The sequence below is a fragment of the Chrysemys picta genome, chromosome 2 (genome assembly GCF_011386835.1).
Source record: "Chrysemys picta bellii isolate R12L10 chromosome 2, ASM1138683v2, whole genome shotgun sequence".
NCBI classification, from domain to species: Eukaryota; Metazoa; Chordata; order Testudines; family Emydidae; genus Chrysemys; species Chrysemys picta.
In genome coordinates, this window is record NC_088792.1 from 289119612 (window position 1) to 289130791 (window position 11180).

Sequence of the window (11180 nt, forward strand, 5' to 3'; positions counted from 1 at the left end):
GGGCAGCCCCGTGGCTCGGCTGGGATCAGCGCGCAGCCTGAGCCGGTGGATGGAAGGTTGACATCTGTGCAGGGAAGGGCGAGTAAGTCCGTGTTTAGGGGACAGGATTCAGGGTGGCCCAGGTCTGTGCAGCTCCCGGGACGCGGCGGCGTAGCTAGGGATGGAAATTTGGGTGGGCCCCACTTTATGGTGGACGGGCAATGACCAAAGGCCTGTCGTCATGGCAACTGATTTCTATTGTGAATGAGTTAAACCAATTAGCCTCTGAGTACGTTAACTAGAGGCTCCTGTTCATCTACTGGCCAAGTTTTAAGTAGACAAAAGATAGATTCGGCACGAATCTGCGGTAAATGTGCTTAGAAGCACAAAGCCAGCGTGTCTCCAAACCAGCAAGAACAGAGTTCTTTTCAATTGTAACCAGTTCGTAAACTAAACGAAAGTCTTACGTGCACTGCCTTGTCTCCACTCCGCCTTTCTACCGGCCGCGGCCTTAGGGCTCGCTGTTAAATACGGCAGTTACAGCGTCATCATGCCGAGATTGCGCCGGTCTCTTTCAAACAGGAGAGCCAGCGTATTCCAGTGACGCTCACACAGCTGTAATAATCGCGTCTTTCTCCTGTACTGCTGGTCACTGGGAGCATGAGGGAAAGGCAGAGGATTTAGAGGAGTGCCACTTGCCTATCTTTCTCCCTGGGCACACCGTTTTATTAGCGCTGGACACAGTTGGTTTGCGCTTAATTTGTTGGACGAACACTGACCCGTCAGCTTCACCCAGCTCAGGACTGCACAAGGCCCATGCTGAGGTGAGCCCGTCTCTAGAACCAAATGGATCTGAGTATGGCAAGTTGGCGGAAGGGGCTGGGATGGTGACACGTGTGGAGGGAAGCAGAAAGGGTTAATGTCACCACTCAGCGCCACTGTCTTGCAGGGACTTTAGTGCTGCTGGGAGATGCTGCCAGCCCAGGTCCTCTCCTCCCTGAGCCAGGCAGTGGCAGCTCCCCCCAGCCCTGGGAGGCTATGGGAGGGGAGGGCACCTGGGGTATCAGGCGCTAGTCTGGCCCCAGCCCCATTCAGACTCAGCCGCTCTGCAGAGGTTGCTGGGGACAGGCAGCATCGATCAGGCCCAATCCAGCCCCATGAAGTGGTAGGAGCTGGATCAAGCCCGGGGCTGAGTGAGTGGTGACCCCATGAGTCTTCCTTGTCCTTCACTCCACCGCCCGGAGCCTGGCCTGGCCTCACCTGCCCAGAGCCCCCGGGACCTGTGCTGTGCTGCTGAGGCTCCGGGGGCCACTGCCCCTTGGCTTCTGCAGGCAACGAGGCGCGCACGGCCGCATGGATCAGCTGCGCCTCGGGCTTCTGGGGAGAGCCGGTGGCAACAAGGACAGGCGAGAGCGGGACCAGGCTCAGCTGCCCCGGAGCTGGATGGGGCAGGCGCTGCAGCAGGGCGCGCAGGGAGAGAGAGGGGCTGGACTCCAGCGGGGGAGCGTTCCCCAGGGGCTGGGAAGGGCTGCTGGGTCCTTGCAGCAGTGCTGCCCAGTGCCTCACGCCCGGGTGACTGACTTGGGGCTGGGGAGCGGAGCCAGGGCAGAAAGCAGAGCGCAGGGAGGAACCGGCTGGAAGAGGGCTCAGGGGACAGGCCTCGGCACCTCACGACTGCACCCTGTGTCCTCACGCTGGCCCGCAGGGGGAGGTGGGTTCCCGTGCAGCTCTCAGCATTGCCAGGGCCGCAGGGACTCCCCGGGCAGGTGGGAAGGGACCCCCCCGGCGAGCACATTCTGTAGGTCAGCGGGACGCCCGCACCTGGGACTCCCCAGCTCTGACAGCATGTAGCAGACACAGCACGAGCCCCGAAAGGCGCCCCAAGGACGAGCAGTGGCCCCGAGTCCCTCCTAGCCAGAGGGAGCCCGGGAAGCTGGGGAGAGGGTCTTTGGAGAGTCGGGCCCTGGGGTCTCCCACCTGGGGGAATCGGGTCCTACTGAACTCTGCTCCTCCCTTCTGCCCTACGGGTGCCCAGCAAAGGGGGCAGGGACAGAGCAGGGGCGGTGCCTTCCCAAGCACCACCCTCACACTCCTCATGGGAGATTGGGCAGGGCTCCATACTGTCCGGGGGCTGCTGGCCCTCACTGACGCTCAGTGGGGTCGGGGTTGGCCCTCTCCCCATACCAACAGAAGGGGGGGCGGGGCAAAGAGAAAGCAGGATCCTGAGACTGACAGTCCCCAGGGCCAATAGGGAGAGGCCAATGCTCCAGGTCAGCACAACTGACGGGCAGGCAAGCCAATGAGGGAGTCTGGAGCCCGAGGAGGGCAGAGCTAAGGGGAAAGCAGCAGATGATCTGGGCAAGAGGCAGCGCTGAGGGAGCTGGAGCTAGAGCAGCCCGGAGCCAGGAGCGGGGGCCGCGCAGAGCAGCGGCGCCGACGGGAAGCCGGGGCTGAGCGGCCAGTGGAGCTGGGGGCCCAGAGCCGGGACGGCGGATACCGGCTGTGCCAAGCACAGTGAGCGGCTGGGGAGAGCAAGGGGGCTCTGTCCTCGGAGACATCGCCAGACAAGCCACCATGCAGGCTGGACGCGGAGCGGGGATGTGACGCTGACAGGGGGGCCGATGCTGGGGAGAGGGGCCCTGCCACCTAGCGCCTGAGGGGGAGCGGCCACCACCAGAGCAGGAGTCTGACCCACGGATTCAGCACAGCCACGTCCTGGGCAGGGCCTGGGCCGGGGGAGGAGCAGCCTGCGAACTCTCACGTCCCAGCGCTGGCTGGTCGCAGTGTCCCGGTGCCCGCGGGCGGGGCCCTTGTTCCTTTAACCTTTCCCTTCTTTCCTTCTTTTTCTTACAGTTGCTGGTTTGAACTTAATGCCAAGCTCGATGGGTAAAGGAAGCGGCTGGTGCGGAGAGAGCCCCCCCGAGCGGGGACCCCCTAGCTCCTGTCCCAAGTGGGGGTTCAGCCCCCCAGGAATCCTGGGCCCAGCCTTGTCAGGGTTACAAGGACCCCACCGGGGAGAGTCCTTGAGGTCAGGCGGCCTCCGGGTGAAGGGAGGGAGCGAGGACTCAGTGTCTTTCGCCAGCCGATTCCACTGGGGCAGTGCAGGAGCCAGGAAAGTTCCCCACAACAGCGGGACCAGCCCCCCCTGCTCACGGGTCTGTGTGACGGGATCCCCCCTGCTCATGGGTATGTGACGGGATCCCCCGCTCACGGGTATGTGTGACAGGATCCCCCTGCTTACGGGTATGTGACGGGATCCCCCCGCTTACGGGTCTGTGTGACGGGATCCCCCCGCTCATGGGTATGTGACGGGATCCCCCCGCTCACGGGTATGTGATGGGATCCCCCCGCTCACGGGTATGTGACGGGATCCCCCCGCTCACGGGTCTGTGTGACAGGATCCCCCTGCTTACGGGTTTGTGACGGGATCCCCCCGCTTACAGGTCTGTGTGACGGGATCCCCCCGCTTACGGGTCTGTGTGACGGGATCCCCCCGCTCATGGGTATGTGACGGGATCCCCCCGCTCACGGGTATGTGACGGGATCCCCCCGCTCACGGGTCTGTGTGACAGGATCCCCCTGCTTACGGGTATGTGACGGGATCCCCCCGCTTACAGGTCTGTGTGACGGGATCCCCCCGCTTACGGGTCTGTGTGACGGGATCCCCCCGCTCATGGGTATGTGACGGGATCCCCCCACTCACGGGTCTGTGTGACGGGATCCCCCCGCTCACGGGTCTGTGTGATGGGATCCCCCGCTCCCAGGTCTGTGTGACGGGATCCCCCCGCTCACGGGTATGTGTGACGGGATCCTCCGGGTTACAGGTATGTGTGACGGGATCCCCCCGCTCACAGGTCTGTGTGACGGGATCCCCCCACTCACGGGTCTGTGTGACGGGATCCCCCCCGCTCACGGGTATGTGTGACGGGATCCTCCGGGTTACAGGTATGTGTGACGGGATCCCCCCGCTCACAGGTCTGTGTGACGGGATCCCCCCACTCACGGGTCTGTGTGACGGGATCCCCCCCGCTCACGGGTCTGTGTGACGGGATCCCCCCGCTCACGGGTATGTGACGGGATCCCCCCGCTCACGGGTCTGTGTGACAGGATCCCCCTGCTTACGGGTATGTGACGGGATCCCCCCGCTTACAGGTCTGTGTGACGGGATCCCCCCGCTTACGGGTCTGTGTGACGGGATCCCCCCGCTCATGGGTATGTGACGGGATCCCCCCACTCACGGGTCTGTGTGACGGGATCCCCCCGCTCACGGGTCTGTGTGATGGGATCCCCCGCTCCCAGGTCTGTGTGACGGGATCCCCCCGCTCACGGGTATGTGTGACGGGATCCTCCGGGTTACAGGTATGTGTGACGGGATCCCCCCGCTCACAGGTCTGTGTGACGGGATCCCCCCACTCACGGGTCTGTGTGACGGGATCCCCCCCGCTCACGGGTCTGTGTGACGAGATCCCCCCGCTCACGGGTACGTGAGTCTCTCTTGCCTTCCTCTCGCGCTTCACTCAGCAACGACAAACCACCGTCGCTGGGCAGCTGAGTTCACAGCTCCAGGAGCACTTCCCCTCTCAGAGCGGCTCCAGCCGCCCGGCACAGGGGCTGGCCACCTGCTCGTCTTTAACGCAAGCTGAGATGCTGGAGCACAAGATGGCAACCTCAGAAGACGCTGCCCACTTGCCAGGCCGCCCCAGCAGCCCCCTGCCTGGCTCCCGGCAGGAGGAAGGGCCGGTCCGTGTGGGCCCGGCAAAGAGGGGTGTGCTGGGCGTGCTGGCATGGCAAATGATGCCTGTTCTTATTCCTGGTATTCCCCCATTGCCACTTCCCCGGCGCGGCTCTCTGGGGGCTCAGGAACCGGGGAGTCGCGCCGTTCCCCGCTGTGCTCTGCCTCAGAGCTAACGAGTCCTCGGGGGTGGCCTGGCTCGGAAGCCCCAAGGCTCCGCGCGGGTTGAATCAGAGGAAGGGGGGCTGCTGGACCCACCCGCAGTGTTACTCTGTCTCAGCCCGGGGCCAAGCGGCCCCCTGGAACCCAACCCGGCTCCGCAATCTCCTGAGTCATTCCCCAGAGGAGCCTTTGATCCAGGCGCCTGGAGCGCTCCAGGAACAACGGCCCATTGAGCGACGGCAGCCCCGCAGCAAAGAGCGCCTTGTTCTGCCGGCCCGGGCCCCAGGGGAGGAATGTCGCTAAGTGCAGGGCTGCCGATCTCCCGCCGGGACGTTGCCAAGGTGCTGTCAAGCTGCACCTGCCTTTTTAATCAGGCTCCCTGCTCTTGGAGTATTGACTGACTGCCCTCGGCCTGGCCCCGGCGCCCCAGGGCAGCCAGCAGCCGGTCCCCTCCCCGGCGCACCGCGGGGGAAGCCAGGCAGACAAGGGAAGCTCACGCCGTGAGACAAGGGCAGAGCTGGGCCTTGAACCCAGGCCTTGGGACGCCCGAGCCCACCCTGACCCTCTGCGGGGAGGAAGAACGTTAGTGTGACGCTCAGGCAGCTACGCTGGAGCAATCCACTGATCCAGGCCAGCCCGCGGGAGGTCACCAAGCCGGGCGAGGCTGCGACATCTCTCAAGGAAGTCCACGTGCGGCAGGGAGCAGCGCTGGTGGGGCGGGAGGAAGTGCTCTCCCCTTGGTTGCTCACCCATTGCCCCAGCCTGGTGCCAGGGCGCGCCGTGAAATGTGGAAACCCAGGTCCTGGCTGAGCCGAAAGGGGCCCACGGTGGGTGCACGTTTAGCTGGCTACGGGGCTAGTCACAGCCTGTCTGGAGGGTGCATAGCACTGCTGTTGGGCACCCTAAACTGGTGCCGCCACCCCCGGCGCGGCAGGGCTCTGGCCACACCAGCAGAGGGGAGACGCGGGGGCTGGGCTGGGCAGGCGAGAAATTCCGGGAAGAGGGAAGCATGTGCCAGTCTCTTATCCCGGTCCCAATGTCCTAATCCGTGAGTCCCTCTTGGGACGCTCCTTCTCCAGGCTCAGGGAGGGGCTGGAGTGGGGCTGGGCGAGGCAGCCAGGCTCAAGCCAGGTCAGAAGCTGGCAGTGAGCTTCCCAAGGGTCTCTCTGCAGCTGCCAGATACGCAGCCCTTCTCATGGAGGCTCTGGCCAGTGACAGAGGTTCTTATGCTGCCCAGCATTGAAGGAGACATTTGCCCCTTCCCACAGGCAGGGCTCTGTGATCCCGGAGGGGAGGCCAGGCCCCAGGAGCAGCTGTTCCACTTCCTTTGGAAAGAGCTGAGGTGCTGGGTCGGGGTTATCCCCTTCTTGCAGATGGGGAAACTGAGGCAAAGGGCAGGAAAGAGACGTGCCTGAGAGTGCATGGCTGGGAACAGAACCCAGGAGTCCTGACTCCCAGCTGCTGCTCAGACCGCCCTCCCCTCCCCCATCTAAGCCAGGAACCCAGGAGTCCTGACTCCCAGCTGCTGCTCAGACCGTCCTCCCCTCCCCCATCTGAGCCAGGAACCCAGGAGTCCTGACTCCCAGCCCCTACTCTGAGCAGAGCTCCCACTCCCTGCCTAGAGTTGGGAACGGACCGTACTGTTTGTGCGAGAGGCGGGGGGAGGGAGCGGGTCTCTGCTGGGAAGGGCCGTGCTGGCAGGCCAGCTAAGACAGGAAGGGCCGTGCTGCTGGCGTTGGGTGAGGCTTGGCCACAGGTGCACCCACAGGGCACAACTGGGATTGTTGGGGCAGCACCATGCAGGCAGGAGCGGCCAATCCCGGTCCCAGGGTTGATTAGTCCCCCCGCCCCCTCCCCTGCTCCCCCCCAGGGCGCAGGCAGCCTGCTAGGGCCACACATGGTGCGAGGCGAGCCAGAGGCCCGTGGGCCAGGCCTGCGGTGACCCGGCGTGCCGAGCCCCCAGCCGTGCACGCTCCCTGCGCAGATGGCCAGAGGTGAGAGCTGATGCTCGGGAAAGGTTTATGAGCCAGGCGGGGAGCCCGGCTGCCTTTCATCTGTTCCGAGCCAGGCCCCGATGACGCCGGCTGTGCTGCATGTTGGAAAGCATCCCGCAGAGAGGCTGGGGCTGTGAGTCATGGGGGCAGGGGCCTGCCAGCCCCCACCCCCATGGGCAGGGGAGAGGTCCTGCAGGCAGCTCCCAGGGGCGATGGGGGGCGGCCTGGGGCACTGCCACAGGGTAGGAACCCAGTCACCTGCCTGGGAGCCGGGGCTGTAGCTGCTGCAGCCAGGGGTGGCGAAGCGGAGCTGAGATCGGGGCCCTGCTCCCCCCACCTGCAGCCTCAGCCCCCACCTACCCTGCGGGCTCGGGTCCTGGGCAGGGATTTTGGGGGGAAGTCACTCTGGGATGCAGCCGCTCTCAGCCATGTAGGCAGAAGGATGCTCCGTGGCTGGCGCACAGCGGCGGGGTGCCAGGACTCCTGGGTTCAGTCCCTAGCTCCACCCCCGAGTTGGGCGAGGCTCGTGGCCCCGGATTAGTGGCTCTGAGCCCAGGGGGAGGGGCTGTTAAGCAGCAACGGTGCCTGGGAAGAGTGGGGCAGCCTGACAGGCAGGACTGGGAGCTCTGACTCCCCCAAGCGTCTCACAGCCACAGGCTGGGGTGGGGGGTGGTGGCCCTGTCTTTGGCTACCAGGAGGCTAGGGCCGTGCTTGCACCCCCTGCTAGGATTGTGGCTGGAGCCTGTGCTCTCCCCCTTGTGCACCTGCACAGGAGCCCCTCCTGCTGCCTCAGTTTCCCCCTGTAAAATGGGGTGATTGATTCTGACCCCTGCCAGCAGGCTCTGCGGCTGAATTCATTGTCTCCCTGGGGGTCACACACAGCACTGAGGGGCTGAGCAAAGAGCCTTCTTCATGGGGGGCTGGCACTGTCCGGCTGGGAGATGGGAGACTCCCTCCCTCCCTTCGGGGAGCCGTGGCTCCTGGGCCACCCCCCTGGGAAAGGGGTAGCCAGGGAGAAAGGCAAAGTGCTGCCCGTTGGAAGGAACACGCTGGTCCTGCGAGCAGGACAGAGTCCTGGGTCCTGGGTGGGCAGCGCCGTGACCCTGCTTGCGGTCAGGAGAGCCGACCAGCAGCAGCCAGAGCAGGGCCTGCTGCACTGGGGCACGGGGCAGAGGGGTGGACCCGGGTGGTGCCACCCTCCCATCAAGTGGCCTTGGGGGAACTCTGCAGCGAGGAGCCAGCCAGAGACCGCAGCCCGCTGCGCCAGAGACAGCCAGAGTCAGGCCCCTCAGCCGGTCAGAGAACTCCCCAGCCTTTTCACTGCTGATTAGTTACTTGCTCCAACCCTCAGTCACTCCAGCTCAGCTTCACCCCACACCTGCCCCTCTGATCCCCTTCTCCCCTGCCTGCCGCTTCCTTTTCTTCCCCTTTAGCTGACCCCCTCCCCCCCATATCAAGAAACTCCCATGCAGTTTGCTGCCCTGGCATTGTTCACTCTGCCAGTGTGTCTGGCTGGCCTATTAGCTTGTCTGTGACTCCGTGTTTGTACAGTGCCTGGCACGATGGGGCCTGTTCTCTCCCCATAGACACAACTGTAATAAACACGATTAATAATAAATAGGGCTGGCAATTCATCGCAGTTAACTCACGTGATTAACTCAAAAAAATTAATTGCTATTCAAAAAATTAATCGTGATTAATCACACTTATAACAATAGAATATCAATTGATATCTATTAAATATTTTTGGATGTTCTTCTACATTTTTCAATATTGATTTCAATTACAATACAGACTACAAAGTGTACAGTGCTCACTTTATATTATTATTTTTATTACAAATCTATGTACTGTAAAAATGATAAACAAAAGAAATAGTATTTTTCAAGTCACCTCATACAAGTATGAACTGCAATCTCTTTATCGTGAAAGTGTAACTTACAAATGGAGATTTGTTTTCGTTCCATAACTGCACTCAAAACCAAAACAGTGTAAAACTGTAGTGCAGGGGTAGGCAACCGATGGCATGTGTGCCGAAGGCGGCACGCGAGCTGATTTTCAGTGGCACTCACACTGCCCGGGTCCTGGCCACTGCTCCGGGGGGGCTCTGCATTTTAATTTAATTTTAAATAAAGCTTCTTAAACATTTTAAAAACCTTATTTACTTTACATACAACAATAGTTTAGTTATATATTATAGACTTATAGAAAGAGACCTTCTAAAAACGTTAAAATGTATTACTGGCACACGAAACCTTAAATTAGAGTGATAAATGAAGACTCGGCACATCACTTCTGAAAGGCTGCCGACCCCTGCTGTAGAGCCTACAAGTCCACTCAGTCCTACTTCTGATTCTGCCAATTGCTAAGACAAACAAGTTTGTTTATATTGACAGGAGATACTGCTGCCTGCTTCTTGTTTACAATGGCACCTGAAAGTTCTCATGGCAGTTTTTTAGCCGGTGTTGGAAGGTATTTATGTGCCAGATAAGCTAAACATCTGTATGCCCCTTCATGCTTCGGCCACCATTCCAGAGGACATGCTTCCATGCTGATGATGCTCGTTAAAAAAGAATGCATCAATTAAATTTGTCACTTTACTCCTTGCGGGGAGAATTGTATGTCTCCTGCTCTGTTTTACCCGCATTCTGCCATATATATCATGTTAGAGCAGTCTTGGATGTTGACCCAGCACATGTTCGTTTTAAGAACACTTTCACTGCAGATTTGACAAAACACAAAGAAGGTGCCGATTTAAGATTTCTAAAGATAACTACAGCACTCGACATAATGTTTAATAATCTGAAGTGCCGTCTAAAATCTGAGAGGGACGAGGTGTGGAACATGCTTTCAGAAGTCTTAAAAGAGCAACAGTCTGATGCGGAAACTACAGAACCGAACCACCAAAAAGAAAATCAACCTTCTGCTGGTGGCATCTGACTCAGATGATGAAAATGAACATGTGTCAGTCCGTACTGCTTTGAATTGTTAGCAAGCAGAACCCATCATCAGCATGGACGCATGTCCCCTGGAAGGGTGGTTGAAGCATGAAGGGACATATGAATGTTTAGCACATCTGGCACGTAAATATCTTGCAACGCCAGCTACAACAGTGCCATGCAAACACCTCTTCTCACTTTCAGGTGACATTGTGAACAAGAAGAGGGCAGCGTTATCTCCTGTAAATTGTAACCAACCTTGTTTGTCTGAGTGATTGGCTGACCAAGAAGTAGGACTGAGTGGACTTGTAGGCTCTAAAGTTTAACATTGTTTTATTTTTGAGTGCAGTTTGTTTGGTACATAATTCTACATTTGTAAGTTGCACTTTCACAACAAGGAGATTCCACTGCAGTACTTGTATGAGGTGAACTGAAAAATATTTTTTGTTTGTTTTTTACAGTGCAAATCTTTGTAATCAAAAATAAACATAGAGTGAGCACTGTACACTTCGTATTCTGTGTTGTCATTGAAATAAATATATTTGAAAATATAGTAAACATCCAAAAATATTTAAAATCAATGGTATTCTATTGTTGTTTAACAGTGATTAATCGCAATTAATTTTGTAATCACTTGACAGCCCTAATAATAAACAACAACAACATGTCCGAGTGCTATGGAAGAGGCTGGAGAATGGTCCAACCCCATTACACGTCGATGGGTCCCCCTCCCCTGGAAGCCGTGCTCCGGGCTGGTCTCACACACAACTAGGGGGGGCTCAGAGACCGGCAGCGAGAATGATTATGGCCCTGGAAACATTCTCCTCTGGAGAGAGATTGAAAAGATTTTAATCACTGAGCTCCTTGGGGCGGGGCTAGCATTCAAGTACAGAAAAGGTTATTTCAAGGAGGGAGAACAATTGTTCTCTTAACCTCTGAGGACAGGGCCAGAAGCAATGGGCTTAAATTGCAGCAAGGAAGGGTTAGGTTGGACATTAGGAGAAACTTCCTGTCAGGGTGGAATAAATTGCCTAGGGAGGTTGTGGAATCTCCATCATTGGGGATGTTTAAGAGCAGGTTGGACGAACACCTGTCAGGGATGGGCTAGACAATACTTAGTCCTGCCAGGAGTGCAGGGGACTGGACTAGACAACCTCTCGAGGTCTCTTCCAGTCCTATGGTTCTATGATTCTGTTTGTACAGCCCCTAGCACCTAGCCACCTGGGCTGTGGCTTCTAGGTGCTCCCCTAATAGCTAAGGGGCGGTCTGGGATTGTTACCGTACAAAGGAGCTGCCCAGAGGCGCTGTGATGACAGCCTATACCATACTGACAAGGGACGGTCGATGAAACTAAAAGGCCGGCCACCCAAAGCC